We start from the raw sequence: 17172 nt of genomic DNA, 5'->3' as shown, positions 1-17172 counted from the left end.
GTGAACGGAGGCATGGCTGGAGGCCCGCGGGGCTGATCGGAGGCAGGGAAACAAGCGAGCACCTGGGAGGTGGAAAGAGCCAGAAACTGCGGCAGAGCTGGGAATGTCCATCCTGTGAAGCGAGGACTTGGGGGAGATTGTGAGCCGGTGTGTGTGTGTGTGTGTGTGTGTGTGAGAGAGAGAGAGAGAGAGAGAGAGAGAGAAAGAGAGAGGGAAATTTCTGAATAAAGCTTCGAAGGGACTGTTCTCTGCAGCAGAACCAGGAGGCACAGGAAACAGGCTGCCACTCAGCGGAATCTTCCGACCTCAGCAGGGCACGGGGTGAATTCCGAGGGCCTGGTGTGCAAGCTCAGAGGCTGCGAGCGAGCATCTGTCAGGCACAGGATGTCGATGGGCCCTGAGGTCCCTGCAGATGCTGCTTGAGTGAGGAGAGTAGTGGCAATCATAGCTGAGGTCTCTGAGTGTCCGTTTCCTTATCTGTAAAATGGGGTTAATAATGGTCGTTACCCATAGGGTTGTTAGGACGATTAAAGTTAATATCCAGGAATAGTGCCTGGCACATGGAAAACGCTCAATAAATGTGTTTATTAAATAGGGCTTAAGAGACACACGGGAAGGAGAGATGAATTGTGACTCTGGAGTGGGGATGGTGATGGCTTCTTGGATGGAGGAGGGGGTGGGGGAAGCTTGAGTATAGGGAGGGCCGCTCTGGCTCAGACTCTGTGCTCATGTCTCAGAGTGGTTAATAACTTGCCTGAGGTCACACAGCCGGTGAGGGGTGGGTGGCCAGGCTTCAGAGATGGTCTTTGCAACACCAAAGCCTAGACTCTTTCCCCTCCTCCCCTGGGCCTCAGTAGGATAGGGCCGGGTTTCCCTGGCTCTCATCATCCCCAGCCCCCCAGGGACGGCACTGCATTTCAAGGTGAAGCGGAGAGATTATTATCTATAGCGGTGGAAGCTAAGTCCTCAGGGGGAAGTCTCCAGCTCTGTCCAGCCCTGGAAGTGCTACATAAATAAGAAAAAATGGGGAGGATGCGGGAGTAGGGTGAGGGCTGCAATTTTTAACAGCCCAAAGCCACGGAGCACAGAGCAAGAAGTAGTCATGAGAAGAACACTGGAGGCATGGGGTTCGACTTTAAGGAGAAGGGATGATGAGAGGAGGGTCGGTTAGGGGGCTAGGGAAAGGAAGTCGATGCACAGAGGATGAGGCGATAGGCCATGCAGGTGATGAGAGACAGGACCAATCCAGTGATGGCAGGACCTGGGCCACAGGGCGGCTCCACACTTCGGGCAAGTGTGCGCATCTGGGGCCAGTCCCCACAGGGCAGCAGGGGTGAGTCTTGGGGGGTGGGAGGCCAGTTGGCCAGCATGAGAGCCAGCCTGGGACAGCATGTGCGAGCCAAACGTTCAGCCACCAGACTGGCTCCTCGCCCCCTCTGGCTCAGCAGCCGGCTTGGCGAAAGGTCCGCTCTCGTGCTGGGGCCAGCAAGCTCCCGACTGATCTGTGCCCATAGGCCTGGCCTTGTCAGGATGCTGTTTTGTCCTTCGCACTGCTCAGCCCCTGACCGATTCTGCCTTTTAGACGTTCAGAGATGAATGGGAAATGGTCCCAGGCTTCAAGGAATTCACAGATGAAGGGGCAGAGAGACAAAGGAGGTGTATATGGGCAGTAGAAATTGCCCTGGCTCACTTTCCCTAAGACGGTTTTTTCAAATACTTGATGATGTATGTTGTGTCCTTTTTTTTTTTTTAATCATCTGAAGTAAAAATTGGGCCCAATTTCTTTAACTTTTCTTGTACTTTGATTCCACAAATACTTATTGAGTGTCTACTGCTGTCTTCTTCTGGATGCTCTTTGGTTTATAGTATAGGAGAGAACTCGACACTTCTTTTTTTTTAAATTTATTTGAAAGAGAGAGACACAGCGAGAGAGGGAACACAAGCAGGGGGAGTGGGGGAGGGAGAAGCAGGCTTCCCGCTGAGCAGGGAGCCCGATGTGGGTGGGGCTCCATCCCAGGACCCTGAGACCATGACCTGAGCTGAAGGCAGACGCTTAATGACTGAGCCACCCAGGTGCCCCGAACTCGACACTTCTGATGGTGTCCGAGAGGCATGGAGTAGAGTGGAATTCTCATCTCCTTTGGTCTACATTCTGTACCTCTGTTAATGCAACCCAAAGAGCACATGACTTTTGGTGGCAGCCGTATCCTACTGAGAGCTGAACTGAATTTCTGTTTTCACTAAATCTTAGACCTTTCCTTGCATGAACTATTTTTATTTTTTTGTTATTGCACGAACTATTATTAATTCAGGGTTTTTATTTTATATCTTTTGAACCTTAGTTTAGGACTTGACCCCAAGAGACATATTCCCTTACTAATTCTGGCCTGTTTATCAAGTCAGTTTTGCATTTTGGTTCAGTTCAGTGCCTTAGCTCTTCCTTTTGCTTTTTTACCTTTGTGTACTTGGTAAGCCTCTGTTCTAAGTCTTCATCTAAGTTACTGATAAGTATGTTGGACAAGCCAGGGCAGAGGACAGAGCCCTTTGGCAAGTCAGGAAGTTGACATTGATCTATTAATCAACACCCCTTGGCTTGCTGGCTAGGAATCCACTCGGCTCTCTATCTTGTCTCCAAGCATTTCATCATGGCTCCTGCCAACACCTTCCTGAAATCCAGATAACCTAAGGTGTGGGGGATCCCCAACTGTCCTGTCCAGGCTCTGGACCTTGTAATAATGGGGTTAGGGTGGTGGGTGTGCTGTGTGAGGGAGGGCTGTGGGTTCTCTGAAAATATCCAGGTTGAAGCCGGTGATCATCGCTGGTTTAGGGGCAGTTACAGCCCAGAGCTCTTACAGCTTTAAAATCGGGGTTCTCAGGGGAGACAGGGATTTGTGTGCAATGAACTGGCAATGAACTGGCACAGCAGGCACTTTCTGCCAAGGACTAGCGTCTGCCTAAAAACGTGTTCCGGGAATCTTCCCAGGGACCTTAGAGGTTGTCAGATGAGGGGATGGAAGCCAAGAGAGACCAAGAGTGTCCTCTGGTCACCAGGGCATTGGTGGCTGGACAGGGCTGGAACCCAAGGCCCTGACTCCCAGTCTGAGCCTTGGGTCTGGATCCAAGTGCCTTTCCTGGCTTGGAAACTGAGGCAGGCTCAGGAGGGAGGGGCTGCAAGCATGTGTCTTAGGCACAAGTTGTTGGTAGGCTGTTTTTCTCGTGCTTCTCCTGCCCTTTTGATCCTTTGCCCTCAGACCACGGGCGCAAACCCGAGAGTAGGAAACCAGAACATAGGAAACCAGAACGTGGAAGGCTGAGCATGTCTCCCTCCCTGGGGGAGAGTGTGGCTGGCGCAGGGCTGAGGCTCTGCCCAGTTCTGCACTCTGAGAGATGCTGGGAATGCATGCAAATGAGATGCAAATGGGGTGGACAATGGTGAGGAGGGGGTGCCCCTTGCTGTTGCCTCAGTCTGGCCTGAGTGTTGAGGATGACAAATAGAAAAGGAAGAGACCTGTGACCTGGGCCGTGGAACCCAGCATCAGGAAGGAAGGGAGAGGGGCTCTGTGGGGCAGCAGGGTGGCACGTGGCTTCTGGAGCCAGCTCTGGGGGAGAAGGAGGGCGAGCTGAGGGGGTGGCTGGTTCCTAGGAGGTAGCCCTGAGATGGAGGATCCTGGGAGAAAGCCTGACTCATCTCTAGCTGCAGTGGCGGGGGGTGGTCAGAAGGGGGAGGGTGGAACCCAAGGCACAGACTGACCAAGTGCCTAGGGTGTCCCCCAGGGCCTGGCTCCCGGCCAGCTGTGCTATGGGCCTCTGCCCTTGGGGACCTGGGCATGTGGCCCTGCCTTCCCTGTGGTGGAGAGGGAGGAAGAGAGTGGGGGCCAAGGGCGCTAGAGGGGGGTAGCTCCAGCACCTCCTAGAAGATTGGGAGGCCAGTCCCTGCCTGCTGGATGGTGGTGGTCTACTCTTAGCCCCGCTCAGTGCGGGAAGGACCCCGGGGGCATCTGGCCCTGCAAGAGTGGGGGTTACGTGACACGATGACCTCCAAAGGGAGCACCGGGGACCCGGAATTCCCAGTTGTTTCAGGCGGCGAGACAGCCTTGAGTTGCAAGACCTGGGTTCAGATTCCGTTTCATCAGCTGCCCTGTGGTTTTAGGTAAATTGCTTAACTGCTCTGTGCCCGTCTCTAAGGCCGGGATAAGAATTACAGCCATTTCACGGGTTTTAATGGAAAAACACACGGGAAAGTTTTGGTGCAGGGTAGGCACTCAAATCTTGATGCAAGTGGAATGAGGGAAAACAAGGGAGCAGCTCTGGGGGCAGAGGCCGGGGGAATCTGGATTCAACATTCTCAGGCCATCTTTCCCTTGACTTTATCTTTGCCCTTTCTTCTCTGTCTCTGTGTGTCCCTTTGTCCTCCTTTCTGCCACATCCCCTCCTGCTTCATTGGAAGTGCCTAACTCAGCACCTGGCCCTGACAGGCACAATGCACTTTCCCTCTTCTTCTCAATGGCTGCTCTGTGGCTCAGTGGTTCTGTCCCACCACCCCCAGCTTCGTCTCTTTCTTCCTTCTGGGTCTCTGCTTCTGACCCCCTCTTTGTCCTGCTCTCTCTCCTTCTGGCTTTCCTGACCTCTCTTTCTCCGGCTTCTATCTTCCCTCAACAAGCATCCATTGAATCCTCGCTAGATGCCAGGCGCTGCCCTGCTCCTTTCTGGGCTCTGTGTCTTTCCCTGCCTCCTGGCTGCCCACTTCTCTCCCTCCTGCCCGCCCCTTCGGCCTCCTGCCCTCCCTTCCCCCAGCTCCACAGGCTCCAACACTGGTATTATTCAGTTTTATGAGAAACCCCTAGGCCTACCCCTGAACGGACCAACCACAACTGGAACCAGATGTGCAGTCCTGCACTTGGGGATGGGAGGGAGGGCGGGTGGGAGGAGGGAAAGGGGCATGGGCTGGCTTAGGAGGTGGGCAGGGGAGGGGGGAGGGGAGATGGGAAACCCTGGGAATCCCTCGCCTGCTTTGGCTCAGGGGAGGAGGGCTGCAAGGAGGGGAGGGAGAAGGGGGTAAGCAGACTTCTGTAGAAAGCAGCTCTCACTCTGTGTGTGAATGTGCACGTGCATGCGTGCAGGCGTGTGAGATGCTGGGACTAACACTGGGGAAAGCCTGGGGGGAGGGGGTTCACGGGGGATGATCAGCTATGGGACAGCTCTTGGAAATAAAGGGGAAGGCTACTCTTTTCCTTTGAAATCCTCTAGCTCCTTGACTTCCTGTCTGTGTGGTTTCTAGAGACTTCTGAATTGGTCCTGGAGCAGGAGGGCTGGGAGAGAGGGGTCGTGTTGGGGCGGAGGATGGAAGGTGTCACCTCCAGTGGCTCCTTGCAAGCAGCTGAGGCCGGCATCTCTCAGAGGCACCCCCCCCCCCCCCCCGCCCAATCTGTTGCAGACCTGGGGTGGATGGGATGTGCCTGGGACATCATGTACATGATCCTCATGTCTTAGCATGGTCAGTTTCTGTGATGCTCAGTTTTTTATACAGCTTTGAAGATAAAAGTCTGCCAACAATCGTCTTGGTACAGTGTTGTGCTGAATCAAGCATTTAAAAGTGCTCTTTTATTCCATTTGTAACCAATCATCCATCCATCCATCTCTCCACTATTCAGTTATTCATTCTGCATTCATTGAGAATCTGTGTGCCCTCCTGTGCTGGGCATTGAGCACGCTAGGGTGGGGGAAGGGAATGATGAATAAATCTTTGCTCAGCTCACTGGGAGATCTAGAAGAGCACGCAACAAGTGAGCGTCCTGGCGTTAATGTATGAGCAAGAGCCTTAGGTGTTCAGAGGAAGGGACAGTACCCGCCAAATGGTGCAGGTGCAGAAGGACCCAGGGAGGATGTGGCTTTTGAATTGAGGCCTGAGAGAAAAGAGGGAATTGTGCCTTGAAAAGACTCAGAGGTGGGGCTGTGTCACAGGGGTCCTTCTGCAGAGCTGGGACTCTATCTGGTAGGCAGTGGGGAGCCCGGGACAGTTTGGTGTTGATCAGGTTGACCGTGGGTGTGGGTTGGAAGGAGGCGATGGGGAGGACGGCACTGGAACCAGATGTGCAGTCCTGCACTTGGGGATGGGGAGCTGCTCTGTGGTCCAAGACGGGGAGGGGGTCCCCTCTTTTATGGCAGACTCCCCATCCACCTCTAGAGGAGCCCCCATTGCTGACATGGACTCTCTTCTCTCACCTGACCAGGGCTGTTCCAAGCCCCTGGGCCACCCTTGGTCTGCAGGGGCATGGGGGTTAGCAGGACGAGGCATCAGGATTCACCTTTGCCCCAGAGTTGGGGCAGTGAGGGCTGGCCAGGGAACCTAGCTGGGCAGGTCAGAGGCACATTCAGTGGGGCACGTCTCTCCCATCTCTTGTCTCTGCCAGCACCCTCACCCTCATAGACTGAGGCCACCTTCAAGGCTGGTAGGTTCTGAGATGCTGGCATCTGGAACCCTGGGAACCCTCCATCTAGGAAGGGGTGAAGTCATCTTGTTCTGAAGGCAGGGGGTGGGCACAATGATGCTTCTGTCTCCACAGGGTCCTGGGAAGGTACCCCTCTTCCTTGAATCCTCAAGGATCTCACTGTCACCAAAGCCAGAGGGGTGGAGTGGGGAGGGAAAAATCCCTCTGAAGGTTTGACCATTGCTGGCCCCAGATGCCCCCAAATCTTTCATGAGGCTGTTTGTCCCTCCTCTGGGCTTTCCCTGTCACTTTGCTCTTTGGAAAATTGAAGCCTGGGGAAGGGTTTGGCTGAATTAGTAAAATTAGAGTGTTAGAACTGGAAGACATCTTAAGGACCTTTGGATTCAAACTCATCGGACAGCAGGGGAAACTGAGGCTCAGCAATGCAGGTCACTGGCCTAGGACCTCCCACAAAGGCAGCCCAGATGGGGAAGAGAAGGTCCTTTCCGTCTCTGGAGGGCTGAGTGGTGGGGAGCTTGGCTCTGGAGCAAGGCTGTCCGAGGCTGAGTTTGCACTCAACACTGTTGTGTGTGGTCTTGGACAAGTCACCTAACCACTGCAAGATCACTTTTTTCAGCTAGAATAAGGGCGATTCGAAGATTAAATGAGAGAGAATATTCTTTAAGTGCCTGGCATGCAACAGGTGTGCAGAATGATTTTTCCCTTCTGCTCAAAGTAATCCCTTCTGCTTCCTAGCTCTTATTTATGTGGTACTTCAAGCTTTTCAAGTCACGTTTTCCCTGATATTTGTAATTATAAAAAAAAATTTGTGCATATAGAAAAGTTGAAAGGATTATATGGTAAACTCCCTAGATTCTGTGATGAATTCTTTGGTACATTTGCTTTATCACATTTCTATTTATCTCTCCATCCATCAGTCCGTGTTATTGTTTGATGCATTTCAAAGAGAGCTGAAGCATGCATCTCATTAACTAGAGTTCACTTCACATTACTTTTTTAAAAAAGATTTTATTTATTTATTTGAGAGAGAGATAGCAACAGAGAGAGAGAGAGTGAGAGAGAGAACAAGGGGAGGAGAGAGAGAAGCAGGCTCCCTGCTGAGCTTGGATTTTCCCCATTGGAGACTCAACCCCAGGACCCTGGAATCAAGGCAGATGCTTAACTGACCAAGCCCCCCAGGTGTCCCCACTTCACATCACTTTTGAAAATAGTCACAAATGCCTTAACTCAGCCGAGAGAAGAAAGCAGGGACTGTTACCCCAGATTTGACAGATAAAGAAAAAACAGGTTCAGAAGTGAGATTCTAGGTCTCCTGTCACCAAATGAGTTGGGATTGGCAGAGAGCAGGGTGCGCTACAGAAACTGGGAGTTGCTGTTCTTATGATTATCATTGTCATTGCCATCTGACCAACCATCCTTCTCCAGTCGGCAGCCCTTTGGCCATTTCTCAGCAGCTGTGTTTCTTCCCTGGGGTCCTGGACCTCTTGGCCACCTGTCCCCTTTCCCCACTTCTGCCCCCAGGCCCTCTGACGCCTCCCTGCAGGGCCCGGGGAGGCTGCTGGGCAGGTGGCTGAAGCAGGGGAGGCTGTGCTTCTGGGCACAGGGGGCCCCAGGCGTGTGCCTGCCGCCCAGCCACTGAGCTGGGAGCTGGGAGCCGGGAGCTGGGAGCCGGGAGCCGGGAGCTGGGAGCCGGGAGCCGGGAGCTGGGAGCTGGGAGCTGGCCGAGCGCTTCAGGGGTTAAAGGAGGCGGCAGTGGCGGCGGCGGTGGCGGCGGGCGGGCTGCTGGCCGGGGCTCCGGGAAGGAGGGGAAGGAGGCGGTGCGCCGCTTGCCCGCCTGCTGCCGGGGGAGGGAGCCGGGTGAGCAGCGCCCTGGCTCAGTTGCTCCCAGCAGTGGCCCTGGGACCAGCTCTGCTTCCTGCCGGCTCCTGCCTGGACACAAGCCTCACTCACGCCCTCGTCTCAGTAACCAGCTTCTGGCTGGCCACAGCTGCTGCCCTGTCATTGCCCACTGCCCTGTCCCCTGAGCCCAGGCACCCACCCCACCCGGTGGCTCTTCCGTTGGCAAGGTGAGTGGTGTGTGTGTGTGTATTTGTGTCCTACTGATGCTGTCAGGACCACCGATGCTGTAAATTAGGGGAGGGGGAGGTCAGCCCACTCAGTCACATGTCCCCGGGCTAGGCTAGCCCTCGGAAGCCAACCTGTCAGTCCCCTGCCTTCGGGGTCTGGTGCTGGCAAGGATGTCCGGGTGCGGTTGTCCCTGCTCTGAGAGACCCGTCATCAGGAGTTTCGTTTGCTGGGGAAGCTGCTGGTGTCAGTGACTGCTTGAGACTGAGGCCGGCAGGGCAAGAGGGAGAGGTTGGGAGTATTAGTCTCTTCCCCTACCTGCTGCCCATCCCAGGGTTGCTCGGAGAGGACCATGAGACGCGAGCCTGGGCGGTTTTTCCCTGCCACCCCCTGGAGCTGCTGCTGGGCCCTCCTCCTTGGGGCTCTCCTTACTCCCACCTCTCATCTCCCAGAGGGCCGGCCAGGCTGCGAGGGAGGGTGAGGCAGGCCTGGAAGGGTTTCCCCGCTGCACTGCCCTCAGCCTGGGTCCCTGGGCACACGGGCACAGCCTGGCGCGAGTGCCCCCTGCTGCCCTCCCCCAGCCAGCAGCTCTTATCCCCTCCTCACCCCTCGGGGCAGAAATGGCTAATCCAGGTGGTTAATGAACAGACACACACAGCTGCCTTCTACCCCCTCTCCTTCCTCTCTTCCCACCCCCCATCTCCTCCTCTGACCCTCTGGTGCCCCGCCTGCCACCCCTTCCCAAGTGGAACAGGCTCTGCAGAGCTAATCTCAGTGTCTGGCCCCCACCGCCCAATTCAGGACCAGATGTTTTTAGGCTGGCCACTGTCCTAGAAGAGAAGACTGGGAGGGGGTGACCCAGGGGTGACCAGGAGAAGCCTGCTGCGCTCCCGAGATGGGCTCCCTGCAGGGGTGGGATGGGTTTAGGGGACAGGATGGGTGCTGGATAGGGGAGGGCAGGACAAGCAGCCGTGGGATGAGGCTCAGAGGAGGAGCTGGAAACCGGGGTTCCAGAGTCTTTGGGGACAGGGCTTTCTCTTCTGGAAGCTGCAGAACTTCTTCCATGTGGCAGAGTCAAAGCAGGGAGGGGGGTCAGGAGGGCGTGGGGAGCACTCTCTTTCCTTGAGTCTCTGCTGGGCCCCTTCCTGAAGCTGCCTGGGTGGGGTGGGGACCATTGTGGCTCAGACTTGGCCTTAAGTTGCTTCTAGCCCTGCCAGCTGGCGGCCCCTCCTGTCTCCCCACCCTCACTCGCCCCCAGGACCTCAGGCTGAGCCCTTCCCTGCCCCAGACCCCTCTGGCCCAGGACTGTGGTGGGGACCTGGCTCCACATGGGGAGCTGGGTGGGAGGGCTCTCACTGGGTTCCCAGGCTGGGGAGGGTCTCCGCCAGTCTACAGGACCCCCAGAGCTGGGAGCCAGGACTCTGATCCGGAGCTGAGAATTATCGGGTGGTGGAGGAGGCAACGAGGGACCCTCTGCTTCCACACGCCTGCCTCTCCTTCTCTATCGCTCACTCTGTACTGCTCCATACTTCACCTTCCTCAGAGCCCCGGCTTAGAGTCTCCCATGGGGGCAGCAGCATCCCAAATCGTAAACACTGGGAGCTGGTGGCTGGTTGGAGGGGGGCTGGCTGGGGTGTCGGTGAGTTCGGAGCTGACCTTGCCGTGGGGTGACCATCTCATCTCTGACGGACTATAGCAGAAGACCTGGATTTTGGGGACTTCTCAGTGCCCTGTTTGTACTGAGGTAGGAACAGGAAGCAAAAAGGGAGAATGGATTTTTGTCGGGGGAAGGAAGCTTGGCTCAGGTTTAACGAAGGGGTTCTTAACTAGCCTGGCTGGCCAGCCGGAGAATGGGCTGCCTTGTAAGGTAGTGAGCTTCCCGTCCTGGGGGGAGTTCAGACCGAGGCTAGAAAACAGCTTGGAAGGATTCCTGAGCTGGGATGCGGTTAGGAGAGATGACCCTGACGGTCTCTTGGGATGCTGAGGTCCTGGGATTCTTGGAGTCAGGAATTCTCTGACACCCGGAATGGGGGAGTAGGAAGGCGAGGGCCTCCAGCCTGGGGCGTGGGCACTGCCTCTTATTCCTCCCTGCCAGTGTTTGGGGAACAGAGAGCCTGACGCTCTCCGCTCGCACCCAGTGCTCACTCTCCTACCAGGTCTGCCCCAGCTGCTTCCTGCAAAGAATCTGAGTTTCTTCCTATTTTTCCTGTCTCACCCTGAGCCTTGCCCTGCTGGTTAACCCCACGAGGGCCAGCACAGATGGAGGGGGCGACCTTGCCCCCTGCCCACTTCAGTTAGAGCCCGTGCTCCCAGTTAAGGGGGCTAACTGGCGGCTGGTGTGTGAGGATTAGGGGCAGGGGTGTACTTTGAGGTTTGGCAGCTCATGCCCCTGCCCAGTTTGTCCTCTGCTACCACCCCCCCACCCCATGGGAGGGGGCCTCCCCAGGCTGCCTGGAGATAGTGGGCCGAGGAACAGTGTCAAGATCTGAGATGCAGAAAGTCCCAGGGGTGGCCCTTGCCTGAGCCTCAGTTTCCAAATTTGTGTCATGACACGGAGTGGTCAGGGCAGCTTGAAGTGGTTTGTGTAAGTCGCAGCGGGGTTGCGAGGGAGGAGTGTGGGAGGAGCAGGTCCCCTCACTCCCTCCACGCCACCTCTCCAGACCTGTTTTCCTGTGGGGTGGGTGCCAGGTGGCAGGAGGAGAGGCAGGGTGGGATTGGGGTTAGAGGTTTCCAAACACCACACCCTGGGAGGCTGGGGCTTTTCATGATCGGAATGTCAAGGTAGGCTTCTGGGCTAGGCTCAGGACCCACCAGGGCTCCGTCCTTCCTGTCCCAGCCTGCGTCTCCCCACGGCCCCTGTGACTCCTTTTCTCCTTGGTGGGGAGAGTGAAGGAGTAGGGTCTGAGGTCACCCTGGTCATCCCCCTGCCTCCAGTCGGTCCTGGCTTCATCTGAGAACGAAGTCCTTTTCAGTGTCTAACTGGAGTCCCTTGTCCCGAGCCGGGACTAGATGAGGCTGCTTCATTAGGACATGCTTTCCTCTGGTTCGACAGAGACCCCATAGAGGGGCAGGAAGGTGAGATGCTGAGTGTGCGAGCTGGCGTGGACGGCAAAGGCTCTCAGCTGCAGGCCCTGGCTTATTGGCTTATTTCTGGGGCCACGTGTCTCTGCCTAGAAAGGGAAACTGAGGTCCAGCGGAGGGACGTGTATTGGAGGGGGGGCAGAGGAAAGCCCTCTCAGTTACTGGACTCTGAAAACAGCAAGTGAGCGTGATGCTAGGGGAGGAAGAGAGAGGTTTTCGGAGATTGGAGGGACTGTTGTCTCCAGAACTATATTCCCATGGGCCTGGCTCTTAGCTTTCAAAGCCATTAGGCACACAGAGGTGTGGGCACCAGCGAGCTGGAACGAGGTAGTCGGGTGGCGGGGCTGCCAGCCTTGCAGGCCATGCCCACCTCCCTGGGTGCTCTGCTCCATTATGCAAGGTCACACCTGGCCCTTCCTCTCCTTCCTTTGCTCAGATTGCCTGCAGCACTTTCCCAAGAGGGGAGGTGGCAGGCGGCATGGCTGGGTCCCTTGTCTGCCTCAACTCAGGTTGGTGGCCTTGGCCATCTTCCTACTTGTCCACACCTTGGTTTCCCTCGGAGAGATGGTCGATCTCCAGAGAGCTGGAGCTGTGTGGGGTGGTGTGGTAGGTGGGCCCGAGCCCGTCCCCGGTGCCGCCTCCTCCAGGGCTAGTCTGGGCTCTGTAATCCCTGCCTTTTTAGGGCTGGAGGCTTGTAGCTCAGGCCTGGGTGTTCTGGGAGGCAGGAGGGACTGGGCCGGGAGGGCGCGGTCCTGGGAAGCCGATGAGCAAGGAGGGGTGATGGTAGTGTCTGAGCCGAGTACTATCCTGCCACCATGGTGAGGGGCAGTCCCAGTTCGAAGTCCAGCTTCCCCAGAAACCTTCCTAGGCCATTTCCAGCCGAGAATATGGGGCCCCTCAGTTTTCCCTGCAAACTTCCCGAGAGCTCACCTGTCTTCTAGCTGGATTACAAGACCCTTGAGGGCAGGCCCGGGCCTTTTGCCTCCCTGGTGGTCCTTGCCGGGCCTGCCGCAGTGTGCTCAGCACTGACTGACTGCCCACTGAGGGGCACAGGAGTGCGGGATTTAGACAGGGCCTGGGGAGGATTGGCTGGGCCTGGAAACAGGGCTGTGTTGGCCAGGAGGTCTAGAGTGAGGCAAAAAATGTGACTCCGAAAGCCAGACTGCTGGGGCCCGACTCAGGCCGACCCTGTGTATTAGCTATGTGGCTTTGGCAAGTGACTGAACCTTTCTGAGCCTCGGTTTCCTCATCTGAAATGGGGAGTAAGAATTGTACCTGTTTCCTGGTGTGAGGATCAAATGAGTTAATTTGAAACACTTTGAACAGTGCCTGGCACATAGTAAAGGATCGATAAATGTTAGTAATTGTTATTATTATGGGTCATAGTGATGGTACTGGTGTTTCTCTAGGAGCTCAATTCAGGGTAGACTCTTTTCTCTCTCTTGTGGTTCTTCCATCCCTGAGACGGGAGGATTCTGGGACCAGAGAGTGGAGGAGATAGATGATGGCATCATTTTCCCTCAAGGAGACCCAGCATCAGAGCCCAGAGAGGAGAACCCCCCCACGTCTGTCTCCTCCTCTCTGTGCGTGGGGAGAGGCGGGGAGCTAAGGGGACTTCCCGAGACCTTGTCTGCCCAGGGGAGCCGATGCAGAGCTGTGTTTATGGAGGACTCTGAGAAAGCTGCCATCACTGTAAACAAGATGCGTTATTATAAACCAGTCCAAGCTCTGCTCCTTGGATCCTATCCCATCGCTTGATGAGAGTCACTGAATCGGAGACTCCCAGGCCTGGCAAGGACGTGGCTGGCCCAGCCTCCAGGCAGGCTTACTCTTGACCATGGGTATACCCATGGGGGTGGCGTCTCTATTTTAAAGTGGGATCTCCAAATAGCTGCTGTAAGTTGCTGTGTCGTATACCCGCTGGGTCTCTCTGCAGTCTAACCAGCATCCCTCTTGCTGCAACTTTAAGTTCAGTCCCTTGTTGGTGGGAGGTGGGGGAGAACCATGCCCAGCCCTTCCTGCATGCCATAAAGTTGGGAGCTTTGAACCCGTGGTAGGGGCGGGTCCTGGCCACACTCCCTCCTCATCCCAGGCCTCTGTCCTCTCTGGGGTCCTCCACTTTCTGGTGCCTCTGACATTCCTCATTAACAGGGGTCAGCCCCCAAGGCCTGCCAAGCTGCACTCTCTACCTACCCCTGGTTCCCACCCAGGGAGGCTGGGGTTGCTCCAGGTCGGGGGTGAGCTCTATTTCCGGACCCCTGGCCCGCCCAGTTGCAGCTGCAAAAGGCATTAAGCTTTTTTTTGGAGAAAGAATGGGTTTGGGTTGATGATGATGACAGCTGGGGAGGGTTCCTGAGCTCAACCCGGCCCTATCTCTCTTCCCCTCCCCAGCCCCTGTTCACCTCTGCTCCATTTCTAGGCCATTGCTCATCTAGAGGAGGGGCTCGCCTTTGGCTCTTGACCTTGACCAGACCTGAGCAATCAAGTGGCTACAGCAGCCCTTTATGGGGAGCAGTCTGTGGGTTAGGCCCTGGGCTTGCTGCTGGGGTGGGGGGTCGAAGGGCGGGCACAGGGCTCAAGGGGAGTGTAAGAAAGGCCCAGGGCATGGGGAGAGCAGCGCTCTTGCTCTGTTCCTGGATTCTGGAAGAGTCCCTTCCCTTGCTGGGCCTGATGTCCTCACCTGTCGGTGAAAGACTGGGGAGGTGCAGGGGCTGGAAGAGTCTGTGAGTGCATCTCCCTGCCTGAATCTCCCCTGGTCCTAAGCTGCGAGAACTTCACCTTGGATTGACCTTGCTTCCCTCCTGCCCCGCCCCCACCTCTGGCAATCGCTGGCAGGAAGTCCTGCTGATTAGGGCCCTAATCACCGGCTGAGACTCCCAGAAACAGCTGAGCTGGTTGAGCAGAGAGGGGCAGGCGGATGGGCATGGGGAGAAGCTCCCACCGAGGGACACGAGCTGGGTGTTGGGCTGTGATGGGGGGCACTTGATGCCTGCCTGTGACTGGGGGTGGGCTTCTTGGGTGGGGGCCGTGCCCAGGCACCCACAGTGGAGGCTGCGTGCTGAGTCCGACTGGGCTCATGAGGCCCCTTATTATTCACTTCAAAGCCTTTTGGGGGCACTGGCTGTATGCCAGGCAAGGTGCCAGGGGCATGGGGCTGGAAAGGCCAGGGGGACATGGTCTAGAAGGAGACAAAGGGGAGTAGATGGCTTTCTGCCAAATGCAGAGGCAATGTCAATCAGGAAGCAATGTACACGAGCTGGTGGAGTGGAGAGAGCTTTGGAGAAGAGATGCCATTGGAGATGGGTTTTGAAGGTTGAGAAGGAGTTCTGCAGGAAGCAAAAGGGACAAAGACTTCTTCAGGCACAGGGGAAAGGCATGCACAAAGGCACATGTCATGATGGATCAAATAATGTCCCGCACCCTGTGTTAGAGTCAGACAGAATGCTCTGTCCCTCCCGGCTCTGCTGCTTGCTAGCTGGGTGGCCTCGGGCCAAACCTCAGTGTCTGCATCTGTCAAATGGGGTTGATATTGCAGCCTCATAGAGCTATGATGGGGATGAAATGAGATCCTCTCTGGGAAGTGCCCCGCTCAGTGCCTGGCACGGAATAGGCCCACAGGAAGTGGTGTGCGTGGGAAAGGATGGCTTTGGGCGAGCCTGCTGGTGTTTCTTGGGGTCAGCCATGGGGGGTTTCCTGGGCCAGGTGAACGAGGGAGCAGCTGAGGGCTTTCATGTGGGGATAATGTGATGAGACTGTTATTCAGGAGGGTGATTTGGCCGGTGTGAAGGCTGTACTGACCAGGGAGATCTGGGGACATCCCATAAGCCAAAGTCCTCAGAGTCCTCTGTGCAAATTTCTCAACCCCACGCTGGGAAAGCCTCTCCTGCCATCGCTTCATCTCTCTGGGCTTCCTTCCCACGTGCTGACCCCCTTTCCTGCATCAGGAGGCTGTGGAGACCCTGAAATCTCCTTCCTGGGAGATCTTTCAGGCCAGGGGAGAGCCCTGTTGTAGCAGGCGGGAGTGAGGGTAGACCATAGGCTCTGGCATTTCTAAGGAATCGGGAGGCTCCTTTGGGGGCATCCTTCACTGTCTGCCTGGCACACGGTGGGCCCTCACTCTTTATTGAGCGAACGAACGCGAGGGTCCCCGAGTCAGGGTGGAGGAGACTGCGCTCGGAGGCCGAGGGTTTGCGGCCTGACCGTAGGCGGCCTGGTGAGTGTCTGGACAGGGGCTGCCTGTCCAGAGCCACGAGGACTGTTGAGCGTCACCGAGGCCGGTGGGGCTGAAGGAGTTCCATGATGGTGCGTGGATGAGGAAGCAGGGATTTCGGGAGCTTTAACTTGGAGCGAGGCCCTCTCATGAGGCACGGTGGGGAGGAGGGGGGTCAAGATCAGACACTGTGGCCACACTGTGGGTTTCAGTCTTGACCCCAACCTGCCAGTGCTTTATTTACCCATCTGTCAAAGCAGGAAATAAATAGAACCATGCCCAGCACACAGGCCATGCTCTGTGACCCTTGGTTATTATTACTACTATTGTTATGTGTTGGTGCAGAGGGAGAGAGGCAGGTAGGGGCCTCTCGGCTGGGATGAGTGCCTCGAGCGGGTGGGAGAGCACAGGAGAGACGAGGCTCCCCGGGAGGCTTTGAAGGCTCCTTGGTGCCTCATGAGCTGCCTCGAACCCCACACATCGGGCTGTGTCTGATGTGGCCAGCTGGGCTGAGCCGGGTGTGGGAGCGGAGGCTACGGCCAGCCTGGATTCCAAGCCGGAGCCCTGGGAGAGCAGGGGTGAGCCGGGGTGGGGGTCAAGGGGAGGAGAGGTGAGCAGAGAGGAGGCCAGGACTCTCCCAAGTCCCCAGCTGGGACTCCAGGAATTCCTCCCATCGTGTCCTGCCAGAGGGCCTGGCCTTCTAGCTCCATGGCCTCCGGAAGGCCTGTGGTCCATCTCCCGTCTGCCAGGAGACTGTTCCTGATGCTCTGTCGCTGTTAGAAAGTGATTGCTCCCCACTAAGCACGGTTTAGCTGCAGCTCCTTTCTTCTCTTCTCATCTGGGCTTCAGCTCCCCCAAGTCCGGTGGCTCGGGATAAGCAGCTGCTTTGCAACAGGAGGGCATGAGGGTAGGCTGCAGGGGCCTGCTCCAACCGACTCCCCGTGGGGTGAAAGGACTTGCAGTGAGTGGAGGGACTGGTGGCATGGGGGCCAGGCGGCCTGCTTGCAGTCCCCCTTTGGCACTGTGTGACCTTGGGCAAATCACATCCCCTCTCTGGGCTTCAGTTTCTTCGTTTATAAGATGAGAGGTTGGCCTTAGGAGAGCCCTCCGTTTCTCCAACCAGTGCTGACATTCTGCAAGGCTGCAGATCTTTCTGAACAGAGAGGCTCTTGTTCTTGGGGCCGTCCGAGGAGCCATCCAGCATGGAGGTGGGGGTCCTGGAAGATCTTCAGGCATCTGCTGGGAAGCCAGCTGAGATGCTGTGAAGGTCCCTTCTAGCCCTGGGATGGGAAAGTTCTTTGCCCAGTGACCACTCCTCCAAGCAGCTCTATTTCTTGGAACAGAGTGGAGGCTAACAGCTGTCTGGGC

At 56.4% G+C, this 17172-nt stretch overlaps 1 protein-coding gene across 9 annotated transcripts in view; it reads left to right on the top strand.

Moving 5' to 3' along the window:
* Positions 1 to 17172, top strand: part of TNS1 (tensin 1) — a 193800-nt gene that overhangs the window by 50526 nt on the left and 126102 nt on the right. The window contains exon 1 of one of the 9 annotated variants that reach the window (XM_045868025.3): positions 8302 to 8515. The exons of the other annotated variants lie outside the window; for them this stretch is intronic. The gene's annotated coding sequence lies outside the window, so the exon portion shown is untranslated. Of the gene's footprint in view, positions 1 to 8301; positions 8516 to 17172 lie in introns of those variants that run through there. 9 annotated transcript variants of the gene reach the window in all.

This window comes from Mirounga angustirostris, unplaced genomic scaffold (assembly GCF_029215605.1).
Source record: "Mirounga angustirostris isolate CCGP_5_RB_7025 unplaced genomic scaffold, mMirAng1.0.hap1 SCAF_3, whole genome shotgun sequence".
In the NCBI taxonomy this organism is placed as follows: Eukaryota; Metazoa; Chordata; class Mammalia; order Carnivora; family Phocidae; genus Mirounga; species Mirounga angustirostris.
Note: the sequence above shows the minus strand (reverse complement) of the source record. Positions and strands in the feature narration are given on the sequence as shown.